We start from the raw sequence: 26048 nt of genomic DNA, 5'->3' as shown, positions 1-26048 counted from the left end.
AAGCGAGAAAAGAAATGCATTGCCGAAGTTGTTTTGCGGACATCTTGAGGGGGGGGTGGAAAGAGCGCTGAGTTTTATGATCGACCAAACTTGAAAAGGATGCTTAGCCCCTCCAGCCAGTGGCAAGTGGAAGTGCTGCTTTGATGGCCGCAGTCTCCTTGTCTCCAGTCCAGTTGAGTTCGGCACCAGAGAATTTTTTAGACAAATAAGCTGGAACCAGTCTACCATCTTTATTTTTTTCTGCAACAGGGCTGCCCGAGTGCTTTGTCCGAGGCGTCCACGTGAACCACAAGCGGAGATCTGGAGTGAGGTGCTTTAGAGATAGGTTGATTGAGTAAGCATAGTTTAATAGTTGAAAAGGCTGTTTGACATTCCTCAGACCAGAGAAAGGGGCCCGGGCTTGGCGGACAGTGAATCTTTACCCTTAGTGCGTAGGGTCTGTGAGAGGAGAGTCAGTTCAGCAAATTGGGGTATATAAAATCACGATAGAAATTAGCAAAACAAGAAGCGACTGGAGTTCTTTGCGGTTGGTGAGGGCAGGCCATTGGAGGACTGCATCAATTTTAGCAGGATCCATTTTAAGCCCTGGTGAGATCCAGTAACCCAAATAGTCAATGGAGGTCTGATGAAAACAGCATTTGGAGAGTTTGGCTTAAAGAGGGGATTGTCGGCAAAGCGTTTCAATACCTCTCGGACCAACATTTCATGCTCTTCTATAGTTTCTTGATAGAATTAAAAGCGTCATCTAAATATACAACAACTCCCTTGTACAGTAAATCATGGAGAACCTGGATTGATAAGGGCCATGGCTCGGGGGCCCACTTAACGAATGGCATTATTAAATATTCAAACTGTCCAAACTTTGTATTAAAAGCGCCAGTCAGGTGTTCATATCCTTCAGCAATTCTGACTCTGTAGTAAGCTTCTCTCAAGTCTAATTTAGTAAAAATCGTCCTTTGCGAGAGTGCATCTAAAGGTCCTTGATCAAAAGGCAAAGGATATTTATTGGACAGGGAGACGCGTGAGACCTCGATAATCTGTGCAAAGCCGTAAAGACCCATCTTTCTTTTGACAAACAAAGCGGAGACAGCGTGTAGTGTGTGTTTGGTAGCCGCCCGTATGAAACCGCGAGCAAGGTTCTTGTCTAAGAAAGCAGTTCCTTCTCCTCATTTGGGACTCATCGCGGTGGAATTTACTACCCTTGGGCAGTTAAGCCCCTGGTTGTATGACAATTTACAGTCAGTGTCTCTGTGGGGTGGCAATTGATCGCATTCCTGCTCCTGAAAAACTCTGGCTGAATCCTGATATGCAGGTGGGATGTCAATAGAATCGGGGAGCAATCACTGAGGAAGCCAGAGGGGAGTGTCAGGGAGGCGTTGGATTTTCTTCCCAATTCATGTGTTCACCGCAGGGCGGGTCAGTGAATTCTAGGATCCTTTCTTTCCAAATGAATTTTGGTTCATGTAACAACAACCAAGGCATGCCCAAAACTATGGAGTGTTTGGCCACTGGCGCTAAATGAAACTAATTTTCTCCCAATGGTGGGGCGCGGAGAACCGGCTGTGTTTTGAATTGGGCGGTCGCTTGCGTTTCGAGGGGCTAGCTGCCGTCCATTTTGAGTGAAGATAGTACATGGAGCTTAGCCAGGGGAGTTCCGGTCCAGACCTGGCTCCTACCGCCACCCAATGGGGGCATTTAAGCAGTGGGAGCAGCCCAGCGGAATCCCACAAGGGCAGCGAGGCTATAATCACGCGAGGAAGTGTGTGTGTTAAGCGGGAGTTGTGCAGAAATGCTTGAACAATGTGGGAAGCGCTTGCCTTCACTCACGTAAAATCCAGAAATTCAGTCACAACCATACGTCCATGGGGGGGCTGAAAAGAGATAAGACGGGCAGCTTCCTTCCCCTCCTCCTAGGTAGCGCGGTCACGACTGACGGAGAGCCAGTGGGAAGTACGGCCCCGACCCTGGGCGCAGTAATTGGTTTGCAGCAGGCCAGTCTGTAGCGGAGCTGGGCCGCGTTGGTTTTTGCTTAACTTGGGACAGTTAGGCTGGCTAGATGACCTGGCCCTCCGCCCAGTAAAGTACACCTGGCACCTAAGTGCGGCGACGTAAGCGTTCAGAGGGTAATGAGTTTGGTAGAAAGCGGCTGGAAAAACTGACTTGGTAGACGCGGTAGTGGTTTTCGGGCGATGGAATGACCTCCTTGTGGCCGTGATTCCAAGCGAAGGGCGCCACTTGAAGGGCCCCAACCTAACTGGATCCAATCTGCAATGGTACGATGCAGGAACCAGGATTAAAACACAGTTTCCGTGAGCTTGTACATATCCACAGCAGCATCCGAGTAATGATAGCATCTCATGTCGTTCAGGCCACTCTAGGAGGAGCAGCCCAGCAGCCGCTATCGGTAAATTCACTGGACAAATTCTGCAAGCGGTTACAGCCTTGCTGGATGGTTTTGATGGATGCGGATAGCTTCGGCTTCTGCGAGCATACCTGGATGCGCAGCTCTCAAAGCTTGGAGGAATCGAGGGCGCTGGTTCAGGCGAGAGTCCTCATCCTGCGGAAATCCAAAACGATCCACCCGAACCAGCGTCGGCTGCCGCACCTTATCTAGGACTGAGCCCGATGTCCACGTATTTTTCAAGGCGTTCAGACCACGGTGAGAGATCATCATAGTCTTCCAGTGGGCATTGAGTTGCAAGATGAAGTAAGGAAGTTTGGAAGCGGTCCCCATCAAAAGCAGGAGGCACAGGCTCGGGGCCGAAAGTAGTCTCCCGTTCGGCGGAAGCTCTTGGCGCCTGCTGGGGAGGTGGTTGCGCTGGCGCTGAGCAGGTTGGGCAGGCGAAGCTGACTGTTGTACAGGGGGGGGGGGGGCTACAGGAATCAGGCGCTGGCGGTGCAGCTGGCATTTGGGTGGCAGGACCAGATGCGGTGGCCCCTGGCACCCGGCATGATCAGCGTAACAGCATAGCGGGTTCCAACACTTGGCGGCCCTCTGGTCTGCTGCCTCCTTGGATCTCCCTCTCCAAAGCAGCCAGCTCCTCTCCCTTCGCGAAGCGACAATGCATCTTGATGCGCATGCAAAGCAACTTTTTCACCAGCCGCCTAATTTAAGCAGTTCGTCCCGTTTAGAGGGCTTCAGTGAGTTCACTTTATGCGTCGCGAGAGCCTGGAGGCAGCTTTTGGCGCTTGCCGTTAGCCAAATCCAGTCTCTCGCGGACTGTTGTTCCAGGACTTTATCATGGACTGACAGATTCTGGGCGTATTGCCTGCGTTGGAGCCAGCGTCTTTGTACGGTCCAACTTCGCTGAAAGCTGGACTTCTTTGGCGTTGCTGTTCCCGGTCCCTCTCTACGGGGTTTGGCGCTCTTGCTTGCAACTGTGCCTCGTTCCTCCTCCCATAGCTGGCGCTTCACGGTTCCATGCCGCTTGGGGCATCTCCGAAGTCGCCTCTACTTCCCTCATCCCAGTCTTCTCTCGATGGGAGAGGTGAAACGGTCCGGCTGGTCTGCAGGCTTTCTTCAGACTCCTCCGTCATCAGGAAGCGAAGCCCCTCGAGAGAACTTACAGTAGCCAGCTGCTTCCTGTAGCCACTCGGTATGACCCGAGGCACACCCTCAGAGTCGCGATGCGCCGGACCCCGGGATAGGGGAGATCCCGATTGGAAAGGAGCCGCGATCACGGATACCCCCCCTCCCAATTCAGGTTGAGTCCGGTGTCGCACTGGGCCGGGCCCCAGTGCTGTGCCACGGTGGTTCCTTGGGAGCTTATCGCAAAATCACGAGAGTCCAGGAATGCGTTCAATGGATTCTCCTGGAGTTTGCCGCGCGTATGAAAGAGTGGTCAAGCCGTCTCCTCCATGACAGAGTTGCATCTGGGGTTTGTAATCCACCGCGAGCGGGTGAGAATCCGTTCACACGGCGCTACGATCCATGGGACAGGCGCAAAGCGACTCATGGAAGTCCCCATAAATTAGCTGTCGTCGAAGTCGTCCCTCTGGATTCCAGCGGAGTAAAGGAAGACTTCGATGGCTGATCACGAGGGACGGCCGGAAGAGGAGGCCACCAGCGGTATGCCAGTTTCTCCTGCCGGTTTCTCCTGAATCCAGAAGGGAAAGGTCGGAGCCCTCTTTAGAGAACTACCGCGACCTTCGCCAGTAACGATCCAACCTCTCCATCGCCAGTAGAAGACAAAGAGGTCCACTTGCACCAGAATATAGATGAATTAGGATTCCTGCACAATGCAATCAGCAAAGGAATTCCATAGGCGCTTAAGAAATAAAGAGGCTTTGGTAATGAGAAGTCCATTTTATTAGAGACATCTTAGAAAGCTCAGAACTGCCGTACACGTGAGTAGGAATGACACTTCCGCCAGAGAAGCACACAGGTTATAATACCATTCACCCCATCCCACCTTCCTTCACCGTGGATTCCCCGTGATGGAGCGGGAGACTTCATCTCCCGGCCTTGAATAAAGTCTCCGCCGATGCATCTGGCCCATCGCCCGGGCTGTGGAATGCACTCAAGGTTACTTCACCATCAACACCATTGAATCCTTTACAGAAGAGGAGGAGGAGGAGGAGGAGGAGGAGGAGGAGGAGGAGGAGGAGTCTCCTATAGGAGACTCAAAGGGGCTTACAATCTCCTTTCCCTCCCCATACCACAACAAACATCCTGTTAGGTGGGTGGGGCTGAGAGAGCTCCGTAGAGCTGTGACTAGCCCAAGGTTACCCAACTGGTGTGTGTTAGAGTGCACAGGCTAATCTAGTTCCCCAGATAATCCTCCACAGCTCAAGTGGCAGAGCAGGGGATCAAACCTGGTTCTCCAGATTAGAGGGCACCTGCTCTTAACCACTATGCCACTGCTGCTCCCTTTTTTAAAACGTATTTTATTATGTTTAAAAAGTTATAATTAACCTTCCTAAACCAGTTAAAAATAGACAGAATTTTTTTTAGCAGTTACCAAGACTATTTTAGCCACTGGAAGATGACGTTATCATCAATGCAGTGCTGAACATAGCTGGTTAGGAAACCAGTTTCACTAAAATCAGCGGGTCTTTTTCAAACAATGAACACGTTCAGGATTTAGGTGTCAAAAACATTTTATCTATACAGGCAGTCTAGCATATCCAGTTGGATTCACATTGATTCATGACAGCATTCTGTAACTGAGCAAAGCTGTGAGATTTGGCAAGATATCCTTTCTATTACAGGTAATTTCCCAGAAAACAAACATAAATAGAAAGATTGGAGCAAAGATTCTGAGATCCTCAGATGGGCATCCCTTCCTTTTGCTTTTTTGGGGAAAATTTCAAACGCTCCTGTCTGAGGGCATCAAATTCCTCCAGGCGAAGAAAAGAATGGCCTGGAATCACCACAGCAGCAGTTGCTGCCCGAGATGGGCAGGAAGAAGCCCTTGGCATCCGCCCTAGTAAGGACAGATGAGGGCCCCATGAGGACAGGGCACATCACCAGGGGGAAGCCGGCAGGAGCTTACATAAGGCCGAGCCTGCCTTTGTGCTTCGACCACGTGCCATGGCCAGCCATCAACTTGCCCACCCCACCTCTCCCCTTTTCATACTTTAGTGTTGTGTTAATGCATGCTTCTTTGTCATAGCCATTCGGTGGTTTGGCGCATGGAAATTGATCTGAGGGGCTGAAGGGAAGGAAGCTAGGGAGCTACCTTTCCCCTCTCACACACACACTGCAGTATGGAATGCTATGGAAAGAGGCCGACCACCCAGCTGAGCTTTGCAGCAAAGCTCCAGTAAAGAGGCTGACCGCCCACTGGAACTCCTTGGCAGCGGCAAGGGCATCCATCAGCCAGCAGGGCAGCGGGAACAGCAGCTTGCCCTGGAGGCATTCCTGAGGAGGGGTTGCCCAGTATTACAAAGAATCCAACGCTTCTTATTGCAATAAAATGATTGGCTATGGCCAAGTAATTTTCCCCAGCAATGAGTTTTGTGTGTTTATTAGGTTAAAGGGCTCAGAGAAAGGGTGGTCCCATCCTTGGGTGGCAATAGGCTCCTGTGCATCCAGATTCCCTTCCCTCTGTCTTCCTTTAGTAAGGTAAACATTCCATGCTTAATGAGCCAGTGGTGACACAGACTACACAGAGGGGGATTCTCCCATATCACTATGACTGTACCAGTTATTCAGATTTAAGTCTAAGTTTGCAGTTAAATCCCCTTTAACTGGGCTTCCATTTAGGGCTAGAAAATGAACAGTGACAAGGAAATACATTTCACTTTGCATTCTTGAAAGTGGACTCAACAGGTCTTCTTGTTTTCTCAATCCATTGCTCAAAATTATCATTTCTTCAGTCATTCTGATTGCCTGATTGTTGAACCAATGGATCTACAACCACACATTCATAGCTGTCAAGGATCATGATTTTGTTTTGGTCATGAATATCTATTTTAAGTCATAGTTAAAGAACACTATCATTACTACCATTAATTTTATAGCCACAGGGATCAGAAATCCTTGGTTCCTTTGTCTTATTTATTGTAAGAAGAAAAGGAGGACCAGCACCAGCGGTAGAGATGCAGCTAGCATGACAACAGTTTTTTTTCTTTTAAAAGAGTCCCTGTTCAAGCTGAACCCAAAGAGGTGCGGTTATTTCCCACATCAGGCCACCCTGCATATTGGGATAAGATGAATTTGTTGAATGCAGGCCATGCAGATTGTTAAGGAACAACACTTTTGTCCGGGGGAGAAAAGTAATACGCAGCTCATAATGGCGACTTCCGTTACAAAACCTGTCTCTGTCTCAGTATCAAGATGGTTTATTTCGTATAACTGCAGCAAAAGCACACACAAGTGAGGGATTATACACATGTGCAAATTAAATCTTTTCCACAAGCACAGCTCACCCCATGCACACAGGGCAACAGTCCTCCCTTGTAAGAGAAAGGAAGACCATGTCTAGAATCTCCCTACAGTTGCTTGGCACTAAATTTTAGCTCAGTGATGGCTGCTTCCAAATGAAGAAAGATTGCAAGATCTGAAGTTGCAAAGTATACACTGAACTTCATTTTTTTGTCTTTATTCCAGTAAAGGCCCAGAGCAAATGCGGATTTGCTTTAGTAAGTATAGGCAATTTAAATTCATCAGAACTATAAATAATATCAGCTTTGTAAATGCAATCCAGCACAGAATTTCCCAAATATTGCCACAAGATGGCATGTAGGATTCATTTTGAGAGATATAGCTGGATAATAATTTCCCAGTGGATGAACATTGCATTTTCAAAAAAGCAAAAAAAAAAAAAACCCCACAGGTGCTTAATTTGCAGGCATACAGATGCCATGTGTCGCTGTTTTTTTAGTCAACCTGCTTGGCTCACTCTATTGAAATTGTTAGCTATTTAAAACCACCAGAGACTACTATCCTGTAGCAATTTACATAGATGTTCTCTTGTCATTAACCATTAAACCACTGGAATTATTGACAGAAATGAAAAAGATATTGAGCAAATAATTTTATTACATTTGAGGAAATTAACTTTTTCACTCACTTCTATGAGATCTAAATTCAACTTCCTTCTCTTAACATTGGACTCTAGTTCTATCTGTTGAACAACTGCTGGCTTGAACAGTATTGCTAAACTCCTAATAACTGAAGTACCTTTTTTCCCTGAATTAAAAATTGAGGTAGATTTCATTGTTATTTGTGAACATGAAAATGCTGATTTTAAGAGTGGAAGAATTGTCTGCCCTTAGAGAACTCACATTGCCCATAGTGATGAACGAGACACTCTTCTAGGTATGCCTCCTGACTGGAAAGGCAGAACCACGGGCATGCAAAGATACTACGGGCAGCCCCCTAAGCATAATTAGGTGATCCAGCCCCTCAACAAAGTATATAAAGATGTACTAGGCTGATTTGTTTATGATGACATCACTAACTATGCTTAGGTACTTTGGCATATTGGAAGTATTATTTAACTTATTTTGATTATTTAGGGACAACTGACTTGCAACAGAATTGAGCATGTGATTAGTTTAATATGGCACAAGGCATCGCTAAGGTTAGTGAAAACCTTTGCCTAACTACACTATTATAATAAAGGAGGTGGAAACATCCAGACCTAAGATACTACATATATGATCATGAAGAAAACCACCCACAAGCTGCCGGCAGAGAACTAAGGAAGAACCCTCATCCTGTCCTTCACTCCCAAACCCCCCTAGCCACAAAAGCAGCCCTGGGTGAATTCGGGGTTGTTGCTTGCATTGCAATCCCCATTGCTGGGTCACCATAAGTCAGTTGCAAGTTGATGGCACTTACATATTTAAGGGCCTGGCTATTTACATATACAATACATTAACTAAAAACCTCTTTGGGGATGTGGTTTTCAATTCAATATAAAGAACTTTTGGGATGAGACTGCTGCCATTACTAGTAAAATTGCTTAACTTTGATTTGTTGACAGTGTTCTACAATGTGGCCAATAAAGAATTATCAAAAATTCAGTGGTCACAGACTAAATATTCTCATTCAAATACAACTTTCTTTCATCTCTAAATAATGAATAATAATTATAAAAATGGCTACTATAATATTAATGGTGATGTTCATGTATTTAATTGCATTGATGTGCACAGTTCTCAGTTCTGCAGAGTCCGAAACAGATCTCTGACTTTGACAGTGGGAGGTGAAGGGGGTAATAAACAGGGAAAGAACATACATTCATTCCAATTTCAGAAGGGGAGAACAGTTGTGCTAAAAACTTCATGACAAAGGTAAGTTTTGAGGAGGGGTTTAAAGGAAGTAAGAATAATGTCATCTCTGATGGCCATGGCTTTTTCATGTTCTTTGATTCCAGTATGTTTAGTTGGAAAAAATTGTTTACTTCATTCACAATCTGCCTTTCTCTGCAACGGAAACTCAAAATAGCTTACATCAACCTCGATATGTCCGCTGTGAGTTCTGAGTGCTTGAAGGCTGAAACTGAGCCCCATTTTCGGCCCAAGAATGGGCTGTGAATTAAAATAACTGAATCCTGCAATGTGGAATATAAGAATTAATAAAAATTCCACTGAAGTTATATGTATGATGACGAGTTTCTTTTTAGCTGACCAACAAATTCATCAGGTGATACGATACATGATTTACTGGGTATGAAATATCACCCAACTGAAAAAGTTGGAGAATTTAAATAATACACAAAACAAAATTCTCATAAGTAGAGATAGATTTGAACAGTCAAATGAATCTCATGCAACTATTTAGTGTGTGCTCAGGATTGAGGTAATATCTATGAGGGATCTGAATAGGAAAAAAATTCTCTGCTGGCAAAATCCTGACTTTTGGTATTACAGGAGCTGATCACTTTGAGGTAAACTAACTTTGGTCTAATTTCTGGAACTGGGAGAGGGCAAAAGTGCTCTTGCAATTCTTTGTTGGTGACGTAAATCTCTCTCACAAACCTCTTCAATGGGAAATGAGCAGCTCTGACATTCTTTCTTTGTGCCATTTATTTTTAATAGATTTCCAGGTTTTTCAAAATGAAGAGGGGTGAAACTCTAAGATGTGTTTTTGTTTATTCCGTTTATAGGAGGGTTTTTTCTGTGTGTACCTAGGTGTTGGTTGCTAGGAAACTGCTGTATACTAGAATTTGGATAGATACATTGCCTACAGGACATGAAAATTCTGAGTGAATTTCAGAGGTGGTAGGAAGGGAAAATATCATGGCTTGAAGAAACAAATGCCTGGAAAATATTTAGACCATGGACCAGCTTGTTCATGGAAAATTACAATTCAAATGTGAGCTTAGGTTTCTGAAGCAATGGCAACATGTAAGGGAGAAAAATGATTTATTAACACAAAATGGATGAGCAATGACTCTAAGCAGTTTTGGCCCACTGACAAGCCAAAGTAATGTGGGCGCTTGGACAACTGGTAAGGAAGATGTATCACAGTAAACAACTCCTCTTTCTTCATAAATGCTAAGGAAAATATCTATAGTCACACATTCAAAGCTGCAGTAGCAAAGAAACCAGATTCCAAAACTATGATTAAAACCTTTTCTTTTTCCTGTATTCCCAGGGAAGATAGAAATTGAGCCAGTAAGGCATTCATTGGATCACTGTTTCTTAAGAACATAAGAACATAAGAGAGAGCCTGCTGGATCAGACCAGAGTCCATCTGGTCCAGCACTCTGCTACTCGCAGTGGCCCACCAGGTGCCTTTGGGAGCTCACATGCAGGAGGTGAAAGTAATGGCCTTCTGCTGCTGCTGCTGCTCCTGAGCACCTGGTCTGCTAAGGCATTTGCAATCTGAGATCAAGGAGGATCAAGATTGGTAGCCATAGATCGACTTCTCCTCCATAAATCTGTCCAAGCCCTTTTTAAAGCTATCCAGGTTAGTGGCCATCACCACCTTCTGTGACAGCATATTCCAAACATCAATCACACGCTGTGTGAAGAAGTGTTTCTTTTTATTAGTCCTAATTCTTCCCCCCAGCATGTTCAATGAATGCCCCCTGGTTCTAGTATTGTGAGAAAGAGAGAAAAATTTCTCTCTGTCAACATTTTCTACCCCATGCATAATTTTATAGACTTCAATCATATCCCCCCTCAGACGTCTCCTCTCCAAACTAAAGAGTCCCAAACGCTGCAGCCTCTCCTCATAAGGAAGGTGCTCCAATCCTTCAATCATCCTCGTTGCCCTTCTCTGCACTTTTTTCTATCTCTTTGATATCCTTTTTACGAGATGTGGCGACCAGAACCTTGAACACAGTTATTACTCAAGTGCGGGTCAGCATCCACTGCTTTTGTATATAAGGGCATGACAAATCCCTTGCAGTTTTATTATCAACTCCTTTCCTAATTATCCCCAGCAGCATAGAGTTTGCCCTTTTTTCACAGCTGCCATGCATTGAGTTGACATTCCCATGGAACTAGAGGCAGTTACATCAGGGTCCCCTCCATATTGAGGTGGGGTCTGCCCATCCCCCCTCATGGGGGTTGGGTTTTACTAGAATTGGGGTCGGACGCCTTTTATTATGTATTATGGTTTTTTGCTGTTTTATGAGGTTTTAAAGCTATTCTTCAATGGATTACTATTAATGTTTGTTACAGCTGTTTTAAAGATTTTAGTGACCTTGTTTTACCATGTTTTTATGCTGTACCAGAGCCACTGGAGGATGGGGGGGGATAAAAGTTTAATAAATAAATAGATAAATAAAAAGAAGCTATCAACTAAGACGCCTAAATCCCTTCCTGGTTTGTGACTGATAGCACTGACCCCTGTAGCGTGTATGTGAAGTTTGGAATTTTTGCCCCTATGTGCATCACTTTACATTTTGCTACATTGAACTGCACTTGCCATTTCTTAGCCCACTCACCTAATTTATCAAGGTCCACTTGGAGCTCTTCGCAATCCTTTGTGGTTCTCACCACCCTACATAATTTGGTATCATCTGCAAACTCAGCCACCACGCTACCCACCCCTACTTCCAGGTCATTTATGAATAGGTTAAAAAGCACTGGTCCCAAAATGGATCCTTGGGGGACACCACTCCCTACATCTCTCCATTGTGAGAACTTCCCATTTACACGCACCCTTTGCTTCCGGTTTCTCAACCAGTTTTTAATCCATAGAAGGACTTCCCCTCTTATTCCTTCATTGCTGAGTTTTCTCAATAGTCTAAGATGAGGAACTTTGTCAAAAGCCTTTTGGAAATCCAAGTAGACAATGTCCACTGGTTCCCCCTTATCCACATGCCTGTTTACACCCTCAAAGAATTCTAGTAAGTTTGTAAGAAAGGACTTGCCTCTGCAAAAGCCATGCTGACTTTTCTTCAGCAGGTCTTGCTTCTCTACATGTTTTGTAATTTTATCTTTAATGATAGATTCTACTAATTTACCAGGAATAGATGTCAAACTGACTGGCCTGTAATTTCCCGGGTCCCTCCTAGATCCATTCTTAAAGATTGGTGTGACTTTGGTCATCTTCCAGTCTTTAGGGATGGAGGCTGATTTCAAGGATAAGTTGCATATTAAAGTGAGAAGATCAGCAATTTCATGCTTGAGCTCTTTAAGTGAATTCTTGGGTGAATGCAATCTGGGCCAGGGGATTTGGATCTCCCTGTCATCCTTTTGTTCCTTCGTCATCTAATGGGCCTACTGCTTCCCTAGCTGGCTTACTACTTTTGATGTATTTGAAGAACTGTTTGTTGCTGCAGCCATGCGTTCCTCATAATCCTTTTTTTGCCTCCCTTACAACTAACTTGCTTCTCTTTTGCCACCATTTGTGTTCCTTTTCATATTCTTCATCAGTCAAGCTGGAATTCCATTTTCTAAAAGAAATTCTTAAATTTCTGTATGTCATGAAGCTGCTAAAAGCTCACTGCCAGTGTCAATATAAAGGAATCAAAGAGACACTAAGACTACCCATATTTGAGTAGAAAAGGTTTCAGGACAATAATATTTGCCCCCTCCCCCCCCAATATAACTTCTTCACTTTTTCATGGTTGGTTAAAGCCACTTTATATCTATATATCTAATTCCCACATGTGCCCACTGCCTGTGTAACCTCTACTGTGGGTTCTGTGGGGCAGTACTTGGAAGGAGTTGCAACAACAATTTTTAAACAACAAAATGTTTTACTTTTCTTTACAATTAACACTTTTAAAACATCAACATTTAACGTTACAATTCAAGGTCCTGTTCAGGTTGCATTTCAAGTCCTTCTATTTACAGTCTACTGATATTGCCAAGAGTCCAAGAATTCTTCTTAGCTTTGCAAGTTGGACTGGCTCCTGAAGAGACTCCAAGGGCTTGATGAACAGGTTGCAACATGATGAAGGGTCTCCAGGAGAACTCTCCCCCACCCATTACAACCACAAAAAGAAAACCCTGAAACAATAAACTCCAACATTTACAACATAGCAAAAACAACAACTACCTTCCCAGTAGTTCCCAACAATATTGCAATTACCTTAACAAGGTGTTAAGGGCTTATAGAAATCAAGGTCCGAGTCTGGTACCCTTGTCTTCTGCAAAGAGCTCTTTCAGCCTTTCTGCTGCTCTGAGTCTCCACCCCCTTACTGGGTCAACCCATTCTGGGCCAATCCATTCTGGGCATGGGGGTTACACCTGCAGATATTTAAATCCACAGATTTAAAACCAACAGGTTTTCAGCAGACTAGAAGGACCCCCTAGGCCTGCCGAAAAATAAAAAATGTGTTTTTTTAAATCCATCAGAGAATTACATTCTCCTGAAATTAAATAAGGCATTAACTGTCCTTGCTTGGAACTGCTCTGGGCAAGTGACTTGTGGTGTCTGTGGGGCTAGGTGGAGGCTATTCAAAGCTGCGGAAGGCAAGCCACTTTGTGGTGAGTGTGGTGGGGTTGGCAGGCTTACTTGGAGCTGCACCAGGAGAACTATTTAGGATGGCAGGACCCTGCTGCAGCCAGGCTGGGAGGTGGGGAAGGGAAGAGATGAGATTTCCCCCATGAATTTCATTCACCGCCATCCTCTCAGTTCTCCTTGTCTGGTACCATTTCCTTGTCCCTCAGGATGTAATCCCAGCCAATCAGGGATCACGTAGCGACTGCGATGATATCACTTTTAAGGATGCATGTTTCCCAGCACACATGCCCTGGTAACTTTCAGACTGAGCTACTGTAACATACTGTATGTTCAACTGCCTCAAAAATAATCCAAATATGGCTACTCAGCTCAACAGTAGGATTATGTCATAACAATTTTGATCCAGCTCTGTTGGTTACTGGTTTGTTTTCAAGATTCATTAAAAGTGTTGGTTTTGACCATAAGAGCCCTAAGTAGTTGTCTAGTATGAGTCAATATGGCCTGGGAGGTCAGATAGCGAAACTTTCTGTGCCACTGCATTGTTAGTTTGGATATTTTCACTGCTGAATATTGGATTCTCTGTGAGATTTGGTTGGTATTATCCCTTGCAGTTTTAGACCTTTCTGTTTAGATTGATTTTTGACTTGACTATTGACTTTGTTAGCTGTTTGATTTTGGTTCTGACAACGGCTAGCCCTGAAAGTGGAACTACTGGGTTATGTGCTGTTGTCTTTTTAACCTTTTTTTAAAAATGATTTAGAATTATAATTGTCTGTTTCATTTTGATGTTACACTATAAGCCGCTTTCTGTTTGTTACTTGTTCTGAAAATTTTAAAAAATGTTTTAACACCTGTCCTTCATTTGACACAATGCTTGAACAGGTGATTATTTTGCTCAGGAAAAAAGACCTTTGAGGATTTTTTTTTAAAAAAAAGGCAGGTGAGTTAAGTAAAAGAATGTTTTGTTGTCTTGTGAGGGTGCACAAAATCAGCTTTGCCAGCTTTGCCCACATCTGATTTTAGAGTGAGTTTGAGTCACCCTGTTTTTCAAAGAATCAATCCAAGGGTATATCCAATCATGATAAGAAGAGTGGGATGGTGAGTGAGCAGATTTGAGTGAGTCAGATGACTTTCATTAAAGTAGCAATCAATAACCCATTGAGTGGATGGGCAGTGTCAGTCACCTCTAAGTGATGACAGGAGAGTATTGCAGCTACTTAGGTTATCTCAAGACGAACCAAGGAATTGTGATATGTGTGCCACCCTCAAGTGTTGCATCTATTTAAAAAGCCTATTGGAAAATCACTGATTAGCAACCATGGTACTGCTCTGTATAAGGTTGTTATGTGGCTATCTATTCTATATTCCTGATCTACAAAACTGCCTGTTCTCATATTATGCTAGTAAAGAGGAAATATCCCAGGACTAGCTATTGTCATAAAAGTCAAAAGTCAGTCTCTTTCATGCACCATAATGGTCTCCATGAAGATGAAAATGGGAGGCCCATTTTAGTTCAATCTTAGTTATGTCTGGGGAGGGAAGGCAGGATGGTATAGTCCAAGTTCATCAGATCTCAGAAGCTAAGCAGTGTCAGTACTTGGAAGGGAAACCTCCAAGGAAGATTCTGCAAAGGAAGGCACTGATAACTACCTCTGCTTCTCACTTGCCGTAAAAGCCCCTTGCTTGCTGAGAATGTCATGAGTCAACTGTGACTTGGAAGCACGTTACACACACAATTTTGTCTGATGGTTTAGATCATAGGTGTCAAACTCGCGGCCCTCCAGATGTTATGGACTACAGTTCCCATCATCCCCTGCCAGGAGCATGCTGGCAGGGGATGATGAGAACTGTAGTCCATAACATCTGGAGGACCGTGAGTGTGACACCTGTGTTTTAGATGAACCCACAGTTTGTGTCAAGCAACTCTAAATCTGGTATTCCTTGAGAGAGAGTGTGTTGTTTTCTACCCCATCTGACCACTCTACTGAGAAAAGTTTAATTCCTTCCTCCATTCTAAGGTTCCTTTCTCCTACTGAGGTGGATTCTCCACTGGAGGAATATCCATAAGTAGGAAGAAGGCTTCTTAGGGTGCAGGAAGGAGTACAGTTGGATCCACCCCAATATTTTTATAGAATAGTCCAACAACTCTTTCTTCACCCACCTTTCCTCATCTATTTTGCCCTTCTAAGGGGCTTTCGCACTCTTAGGAGTTCAAAACATGCATATGTATGCATTTTGAACCTCAGGATGGGATGGAGCAATTTGGGTGGGTGGGAACAATACGGACCTGGAGAACAGTATATGGGGAAAACAGCAAAGCTCTCCTATTTTCCCATTATAAACTGCCAATTATGCAGTTGTTTTTCCACCCTTACAGTGAGTGGATTTACAGGGCTTCCATTACATGCAAAGCACATAGTAAACCTCACATTATCCTTCCATGACATGAAGAAGACAGCAAAAGTTCTGCTGTCTGATTTGTCTTTAAGGGTCACAGTTTAAACATAATATTCCTTTAATGTCTGCCAGTGTCCCTAGAATGACCAATTAACATGCAAAAATATATATACCAGGATCTTGGCAGATTCTGTGTGAGAAGCTGCAGTTATACATTCTGCAGATCTGAATGGTGAGAGGCAGAAAGATATGAGAGAGAGAGAGAGAGAGAGAGAGAGAGAGAGAGAGAGAGAGAGAGAGAGAAGAACCTCCTCCTGGGACCTGATGTGGGCGGTAGATGTTCTGCTTTCTTCAAGAGCCTCTTTCCTTCCATTTATGATATCCTTTTATAATTGTAAATTAGCAAGTGTTACAACAGCTGAAATCTCCATTGCTCTCACCTTCACAGGAAATTAACCCAGCAGCACTGTCCTGGAACTTCATGCCTCTTGGGAAGTGGGGCTCAGGTAACAAAACAAATGAAGCACCTTTAAATCATCCACAAACACATGGCTATGCAGAGAGTGCTTTGATTTTCAGCACTCTAAGAAATGTGCAATTTTTGCATCATATATTCAAAATTCCCAAAAGAATTTGAATATCTTTAAGGAAATAAAAAAATTATGTTAAGGATTCATTGTGAATTTGGGGGACAGAATAACATAACTGCGGCATATGTGCACAGCATAATGTACATTTTGGAGACCTAGAGCTGAATTGAACCACACATCTGGTAAACAAAGCAGATTGATAATAGGTCCCAATTTAGCATTTATGAAACATTCAACCATTTTTAATTCCTTATTTGATTCTTCATTTAGAACAGGCTGTAATGTTCAGCCTGTTTTATTACTGTCCATCTAATGAGCCACCCATTCATCATTCACCATTCTAAAGAATGCAATGTTCTGCTTTGTACAGGAGACAAGACTGGCATTGTTATAGTGAACTCACTAGAGCACTGGCTGTGTTGTGATTAATTTGGGAAATGTTGTCCTCACTGTTTTCAGTTTCCATCATGGATGTCTGATAACTTACATTTCCAAATCACTGTAACTAGGAAGTGGTAACTTGCCGTAAGTACAACCAGACACAACACAAAGGAAGCAATTGTATGAAAACGATTTTGCTATATTCTCCATGCATTCCAGGTCAACAGGAAATTCATGGAGCAACACTACATGGATTGGCTGCCTTTGGAAGAGGGCACACTGGACTATTATGTTTTTGTAGTATTTGCTTTACAAATAAATATCCAAGCAAAGCACAAAATAGAGGGGAAAAGACACGCCTAGAGTGCAGCAGATTCATTACTCCTATCAAATCTGAGGGAGGGGAGTGAGGGGAGGGAGTGAGGAGTGGCATGCAAGGGAGGGGAAGGGGCCCCGGCATCTGGACATGGCCCACTCACCCTAACAGAGGGAGGGGAAGGGGAGGGGTGGCATGCAAGAGAGGGGGAGGGGGTAACAGCCATTCCAGAGAGAGGGATTCTGCATGCTGTGAAAAACTGGGCTCTGCTGGCATCTCATTCTATCTGAGCATTAACTCAGCTGGCCTAGATTTCAAGCAATTAGATCCTAACAAGTGCAAACCAGCAAAACCCTGCAGGAGGCATTTCATCCTTCCCATCCCTTCTATTTCCTCTCTCCTGAAAGCCCCCACTGATGTTCCCCTTTAGAATTTCAGCTCCAGATTGGGAAATTTCTTGAGATTTCTGGATGAAGCTTTGGGAGGCAAGATTTAGATAAGGAAGGTACCTTAGAAGGATATAATGACATATAGTCCACCACACTCAAAGTAGCCATTTTCTCCAGGGAGTCTGTCATCTGGGTAGCAATTGTAATTCTGGTTGATCTCCAGCCTACACCTGGAGGTTGGAAATTTCCATTGAGGAAATACTTGCTTTGGAGGGTGTAGCCTATGGCATTATACCCTTCAGAGATTATTTCCCTTCTCAAACCCCATCTTCCCGAGGCTCCACCCCACAAATCCCCAGGAATGTCCTTACCTGACACTGACAATTCTATCTCCTTCCCAAACAGTCAACACACCTTTATTTGCCTCCCTGTCTAAACTTTCCCTCTTCCCCACTCCAGCATACTTACCTAGGAAAACTGTAGCCCAGTTTTGTAGAGCTGGCCACTGGGCCAGATCTACTTGCATGAATGGGACCCTTCAAGGACTTGTGGGAGACACTCCAGTTTCACCTCTACCCCTTTCCACACTATTTCTCCTTTCCTTCCTTCTGACAATCCCAATATTCTATCTCCTTCTCCTGGCTCATTCTCTGATCAACCATTAATCAACTTACCTCTTAACTGCTTACCATGTTCAGTGATATTTATTATTTATTTACTTCATTTTCATCCTACCTTTCTCCACAGTGGGTGCAGCTTACATTATCATCCTGTTTTTGTCTGTGAGATAGGTTAGGCTGAAAGTATGTGCTCGGCCTCAAGTTCCCCATTAACCTCCACAGTTAGATGAGAATTTGAACCTGACTCTTTCAGACCCTGCTCTACAGTTCTGAGTGCTATACTGTAGTGATTTTCACAAGGTAAATGCTGTTGAACAGTAGTAAGCAGCCAGGTGTCATGCAAGTCAGGTAGTATTAAGTTATTGAGAGGATGCTGCCTGACCTAGAGTTGCCAGCCTCCAGGTGGGAGCTAGAGACATTCCAGAATTACAACTGAAGTCCAGATGAAGGAGATCTAACCCCTTGGAGAAAATGGTTGCTTTGGAGTGTGGACTGTATGGCATTGTATTTCGTTGAGGTCTTTTCCCCTCCCCCAATCCTGTACTTCCCAGACTCTACCACAAAATCTCTAGGAATTTCCCTATCAAAACAGGCTTGGATAGAGCTCTGCTCTCTTCTCCACCTTTTACTAACATAACCAAGCCCGGATTCTATGGCTGCACTGTACAACAGCCACTGAGGGAATCAGTTGCTTAATGCTAAGTGCTCTGTTAATCATTGTGGGGTTTTAAACGACTTTCATATTTTTAAATAGTTTATATTTTTATGCAAACCTTGACCCTTTTTCAGGTTTGTAGAAAGATATCTCCTGCCTAATCACAGCTCTAGCCATTCAATTTAAGAATCCTCAAATTTGGTAGACTTGGCTATTAGTATACAAATGAGTATATCACTTGTGGAACTTTATTCCACCATCTCCTACCAGATAGGATTCCTTTTCATATTCAGAATATGAATTAGAAATATGTCTGTCAGATGCAAGAAAGCATCTACCATCTCTGCGTTCATCTGTTGACATGGGCCAGGCTCAGCTTTCAGATGGTTACAGACAGACCACTCTAACACCTATTCAAAAAAAGAAAGAAAAAATTAAAAAGTAGACATTAACTAATGTGGAAAAGTATGTAGTTGAGAAAAAGTCAACTGAGGAAACAGACAATAAAATGCATAACAACAACAACAACAATAATAATAATCTATATATATAAAAATCTAACAGTTTGTTTGTCCCTGATGGTCTCCCTCAGAAGCTGCTGGACGGATCACCCCCAAATTTTCACATGACATCCCTCCCTGTTGCTGGCAGGTACTCGGACCTTCAAACCACCGAGAATCCATACCTGAGCCAGGTAAAATGTCTTTTTCCTGGCGCACCAGGCCATGAAGCTGCCTCTGTTTAACTGTCACCCTTAGAATGTTCGTGCAGCCTGTCTGTCTGTGGCCTGAAGACAGCACCATATAACGATCTGCATTGAAAAGGGAAAGAGGGATTCCATTTGACCACCCCAAAAGGCTATGCTGGGAATCATTGGACCTGCATGGACATCTGTGTGGGTTGCGAACTGTGATGAGAAGGACAATTGCCACAGCAAAGAACCCCAAGGTCTCCTGGGAAGTATAGTTCCCATCAGACCGGTTTTACTGTGAACAGGCCTTTTGCAGCCTGAAAAAGTTCAAGAAAAGGAAAGGAACTATGGTAAGTGTGGGAAGGGGGGTGGGGGCGCCAAGGGGGAAAGGGGGAAAGGGGGAAAGGGGGAAAGGGGAGGGGCCTGGGGCAATTTTCTGCACCTTCAGGTGTGCGCCCGGTGCACGGCGCACCCCCCATCCCCTTGTAGCTCCACGACTGCCATGGCCAGCGTGGAAACAAGATTAGAATAGGTTTCCAAGGGCAAGGTTTCCTCCAGAAAGGTCTGGAGCTGCTCCACATCCACTGTCTCACTCTCAACTACCTTACTTAGGAAAGAAAGATGGGAAAATGGGCAGTAGTTGGAAGGCTGGAAGGCACTAGTTATATGTAAAGAGTGAATATTTTGCGTTTATGAAGAAGAAACTTACACCATTTTGCAGTTCCAAGAAGAACATTATTCCCAAGAAGGGGCATGCAGTACTGGAAAGGGGAAAGGAGATGATGAAATCTCCAAACAGTACTACAACTATTGAAAGTGAAAACTTTCCAAGAACACGTTGACAAATGCGGGTACATAGAACTGCCTGTACTGAGTAATTATTCCCTATCCAACCTTCTTAGCAGGTGCTCATTTTTTATGTTCTAAGAGCTTGATAATGACTAAAAGCTAAAAGAAGACAGAATCCACAGTTGTCCCTGAACTCTTAAAAAATGGATTCCTCTTTAGACATCAATGAATAGTGCTGAATGTAACCAAAATGCTGGTGCTAAAGTAAAACATGTTCTCCTTTAATGCTGAATATAGAAACTCCAGAAGTTTAGACTGAACTACATTACATAGCTTCCTGTGTAAATGATAATCAACTGGAATCAGTTTAATTGTTGCTGTTACATTTTATACTCTCTATTTTTTCTACCATGTACCTTTAGAACCCTTAAAGATATTTTAATAAAATAGCAGGTACAGTTTGAGTCAATAACTTTCATTATAACTGGGAGTTTCAGTGTTCTCTTCTTTCATTCTTCATGCCAGAATACGCAGTTAATGGATTTTTTAAACAATGCTAGTACTTGGTCATCTTTATTTTACATAAAGGAAATCATTCAGGAGAAAAAGTGCCCCATCAGAAGGAAAGTATGTTGGCTATCTAAGGTCGATTCTGTATGGTACAAAAATAATGGGTTGATGAAGGGAAATATTCTGGTTTGGGTAAGAATTTCGCATGGGTCCCTTCCCCAAAATGGAATTGACTCGCAATATTTCCCTCAATCTGGGTTTTTCAAAAAACATCAAAATCGCAATCTTTTTTAAAAAATTCCCAGATTGAACCTGCTTCCGTGGGATCAGCACAGGTGCCAAACTACTTTATTTTTCCGACCCTGCAGCCCCTTCGCCTGCTTTACATTATGTCAGTTTTGTTTCTGCTGAGCTGTTGACCGGTGTGATAGCCTGCCATTTCAGAAACATCCCCAACAATGTTTGCTCCCCTTGGCAGTGACTGTGAGCACCATTTCACCCAAATGTGTACAGCAACGGATTCAAAACACATGGGGGCATTGAGAGCAATGACCCCATTTCTTTTTATTTTTTGGGTGCTCAGAGCACATAGCTAGCAGATGCACACTTTTTGATGTGGGTGGGACATTTTGCTTTGCTTCCTTTTTCAACAGATTTTATTATTTTGTATATCACAACTGGGGGGGGGGGAGTGTTGCATGCTCCATGTTTACATGTGTCTTGGTTTCAAAGCCCAAAACTTTTTTTCCATGCTGGAGAAATGCTTGGGTTCCCATGGTTTCTGTACATTCTCTACCAATCAGAAGCATTTACTTTGCAGAGGGTGGGAGCAGGCAGAAGGGAGACTGTGATGGTGGAACAGCCAATCAGAACACAAGTACAATGGGATGTTCATGCCTGCGCATTTGCATTGTAAAAAAAAATAGTGAGTTCATGTGAAGATGCAGAAAGAAAATGGATTATTTCCTTCACAGAAAACAGGCACCCATGTGAAGGGAAAAAATGGAATAAAATAGACCTGGATATATAACCTGTTATTATTATGCTATGCGGAATTAACCTAACTTTAATGTTTTAGGGATAAGATTGCCTCAACAAACTTAAAAGTTCAGCATTTGACAAACTTCTGCAAATAAGCCATGGTTTTTACTTCTTGCTACTGGGGACTTTCCAAAATTGAAAGCTTGGAGTGGGCTGTAGAATCATACTCTCCACTCTCGCGAACTAACTCCCTTCTTCCATTCCTGATTATATCTTATTGTTATGATTGCACAAACACCAATAATGACTTACACTCATCCGGGAAACCCTTGATCAAGTGTTTGAATTCATCATTCAAGTCTGATATACAAACCCTGGTTAAAGTTCACGGTGACATGATGCAAAATCACTGATAATAACAGTGACAAGGGAGAAGGAGAATTCATATAACAAAGGCAAATGAGGAGGTGAAAGGAATACATGAATCTCTGGCCAGTTGACAATCTCTTTAGCATGTTTAAGAGACCAGAAACATTATGTCTCTACTAGTCCATTACCAAAAAATAATGTGCAAGGATTTCATACCATAATATTTAGACTAAGACCTTGTTGACAGTTTAAAGACAGCAGGGTCATAGGACTGATTGAATGAGAATGTTCCATGTATCAAGTTTTGTATTATTATAGGCACTATAAAATTAAAGTGCTATGTGTAATCCTTTTTCTTTTTATCTACAAGTACTCTTTCATATTTATATTCAAAGGCCAAAGTTGACAAATTCATGCATTCACCTCAAGTTTTTCTCAAGCATGACTTGAAATTGTATTACTAGTGAGTTTTCGCTCCCTTGAAACATGCTGTGACTTAATGAGGTCTATCCCTGGCTTCGTTTATATGGAATACGTACTTCAATTATATATATAAAAATTATTTCTATATTTGGGTCATACACATTTCTGTGCAATTATAGACAACCCTGAGATCAATGGGGTGACAGCAGAGGGTGGGGGGGGGGGAAATGGCACCTGGAGACAACACTTGCTCCGGGTGCCCCCGACCTCCGCCTGTCAGAGCCCCCCCCCCCCCCGCCAGGGAAGGCAGGACTGGGAGCCCAGGCAGCTGGCTCAGCTTCTCGCCTCCAGCCAGAGGCAAGAACCTAAGACAGCACCAGGGCTGCTGGGGCTCCCAGTCCTTTCCTCCCCAGCTGGGGAAGACAGGACTAGGTGCAGCTCAGCTTCTCACGTCCGGCAGGAGACAAGAAGCTGAGCCAGCTCCAGGGCTCCCAGAGCTCCCAGTCCTTCCCTCCCCAGCCAGGGAAGGCAGGACTGGGGGGACAAGACTCCCCCCACCTCCTCCCATTTTAGCCCCCCCCCCACTGATGCACCTGTCAGGGAGGCAGGGGCTTCCAATCCTGTCCTCCCCAGCTGGGGAAGGCAGTACTGGGAGCCCTGGCAGCTGGCTCAGATTTGCGCCTCCAGCCAGAGATGAAAAGCTGATCAGGGAAAGCATGACTGGGAGCTCCAGCGGCTCATCTCTGGTGTAGCTTTGGGCCTTCGACTGGAGGCGAGGAGCTGAACAGGGCGCCGGGCACTGCGGTCTGCAGCCAGCTCCTAGGGACTGGGAGCCGGCTGCAGGGCGCATGCCCGGATCACCTCCTTGCCTTTGGTCAAAAGCGCAAATCATTTGGTCATGTGGGGGAGGCCGTTTGGTGCCCCCCACATGACCAAAAGGTGTGCGCCATGGGGTCATGGGATATCCCTTGTCCAGAAGTGTACCAGGGGTAAATGATGCCCGGAGACAAATTATCTCCAGGATGCCCCCCAGGCTCTGCCCCCCAGCTGCACCCTCTGATGACCCCAGGCTCCACCCCCACTGCCCTCGATCCCGCCCATGTCACCATGGACATGGGCAAGGTCTAGGGTGCCCCCCCCAGATTCCCTCTGCCGGCTAGGCTCCCAGCCGGCAGCCTGCAGTCTCTTCTGACCTCCCCTCCGGGCAGGCCAGTAGAGACTGCAGTCCCGGCCTCGGAGACCTTCTTTTATAAGCACTGAGGCCAGGGTGTGGGGCTTGGGGAGTGGGAAGGGGTGGGACTTCCTGCTCCCCAAGCCCCACCCCCGGCCTCAGTGCTTATAAAAGAAGATCTCTGAGGCTGGGACTGCAGTCTCTACTGGCCTGCCCGGAGGGGAGATCAGAAGAGACTGCAGACTGAGAGCCCAGCAGGCAGGGGGGGAGGAAGGGAGGGGGGAGTCCAGGGTGGGGTTGAGGGTTCTTGGAGACAGCAGGAAGTCCTGCTGCCTCGTCATTTTTTGTGTGCCTTGGATGGGGTCGGGCCACGCGAAAACGACGAGACAGCAGGACTTCCTGGTCATGTGGGAGGCCGATTTTGCATGCCACTGCCCTTGTCCCTAGTGCTGTATGCCTCTGGGTGATAAATGTTGCAGCCAGATGACCTTTGCATCCTGGATCCCAGCCAATATGGACTTTAGCTTCTTTCCTGTACATTTATATTAAAAATCATGTTTAAGTCAAAAAGGCACATATACTTTGCTATGCATACAAGTTCATATTTAGTCTTTTCAATATTATTTTCCACACTCTTAAGCTTCCAGTCATTGCATCATAGCCATAGACAGAAATGTGACCAAAAGAAAGCAGAGACTATGATTGTGTAGCAATGCAGAGAGACTATTGGACAAGAGAAACTCCTTTTTGTATCTAGTTATACTCAATCACAAAGACACTGTGGTTGTTATACAGCACATCCTGTTTGAACTTGTCCTTGACCAAGACACGTTGATTAATTACTCTAGATAATCCCATTAAAGAGCCAGTTAGTGTAGAGATTAGTGTAGATTAGGATCTGGAAGACCCAGGTTCAAACCATCACTTTACCATGCAAGCTTGCTGGGTGACTTTAGACCAAGGTGGTTGTGAGAATAAGGTGGACAAGAGGAGAACAGTAGAGGCCATTTTGGGTCCTAATTGGGGAGAAAGGTGGGAAATAAAGTAAAATAAATCAATTTGAATGTGTGATAGTTTTTCACTTTAATTTGCTCTAGTACCTGTCCACATTATTGTGCAGAAAGATATTGAATCATGATAACATTTTTAGGCCTTTATCTTGATTTTTAATTTAGATACTCTGCTATCAGTTATCTCTGTGAATAAACCTCCTTACAGCATATTTCAAATAAACCATTAATATTGGATAGTCACCTGCATGCTCATCTTTTTAAGAGTATTAAAAACCATGACTAGAGAACTGGGAACCATCCTGGATCTTAACTTCCTTTTTTCAACCCATCTTGACAACCAGTTTTGCAATTGCCCAGAGAAATGGTATTTGGGAACTGCCAAAGGCAATTTTTAACAGCTGCATACATACTAACAAGTACTCTCATTGCAGATGGAACGCTCTCAGGCATCTCTCTGCTGTCCTCATGGATTTTCATTTCAATTACACAGCATTTTAATTCTCTTTAGCCATAATGCTAATGTACCTTGCACATATTCTTCTACCAACCTCCATCTTGAACCACATATGAGACAAACACATCCTACTGTTTATCATTTATTTTGCAAAGGCCAAAGAAGTTTAAAGACATTGCCCAGCTTCCTCCAGTCTCCTAGGAGAACAGTAAACACACATCCTATCATCAAAGACATGTAGCTTGTTTTGTATCAGGCCCAAGTAAAATAGGTAACCAGAGCTCATTGTACCAAAGAACTAAAATGACATAAGGCATGCTTGGGAGCTGTCACTCTGTATAAGCAGTAGCATACAGTCCACTAAAGGCTCAGGGAGGAATTATGCTTGCAGATATAGCTGATGCAGTCCTGTATGTATAAGAGTGGGGGGGATATATTCTTTCTTTGCACTTGAAGTATTGGTACTGCCTGTCAAATACTCACTAAGCCAACAGCCATAATTTAGCCCAGCAGAATGATAATCTTATGCTTAGACCTATCGGTTTGCAATGCTTTGAAAATATCACCAGAGAATGCACAGAGTATCACTAGGTTTTGATGAAAGCTAGAAAGGTAAGCTAAAATGGAATTATCCAGAGAAATCCATCAGACAACAAACCTGTGGGCTGGAAATATGTTTAGCAGTTATAGTTGTGATGACGCACCATTTAGCATTTGAGAAGGCTATTATGGCATTTGGCATACTGGTGGACACTAGCTGGCAGTCGTTGTTGAGTAGATTAAACATTGAGCAAGATGAACTAAATAAACAATTGCTGGGTAAAAGAAAAATGTCTGGAGACCAACTTTATTATTTTTTTTTGCTATACTTATTTGTAATTTCTGAGACAGGACTAAAACAAGGACAGCCTTAGAGTCAAATCCAGAGCGTGGGGAGTGAATCCCCCATTGGATGCAATGCGGGCTTGCACCAATGGA

Source organism: Sphaerodactylus townsendi, linkage group LG01 (assembly GCF_021028975.2).
Source record: "Sphaerodactylus townsendi isolate TG3544 linkage group LG01, MPM_Stown_v2.3, whole genome shotgun sequence".
Classification (NCBI taxonomy): domain Eukaryota; kingdom Metazoa; phylum Chordata; class Lepidosauria; order Squamata; family Sphaerodactylidae; genus Sphaerodactylus; species Sphaerodactylus townsendi.
The sequence above is the reverse complement of the archived record's forward strand: the minus strand, read 5'-3'. Positions refer to the sequence as shown.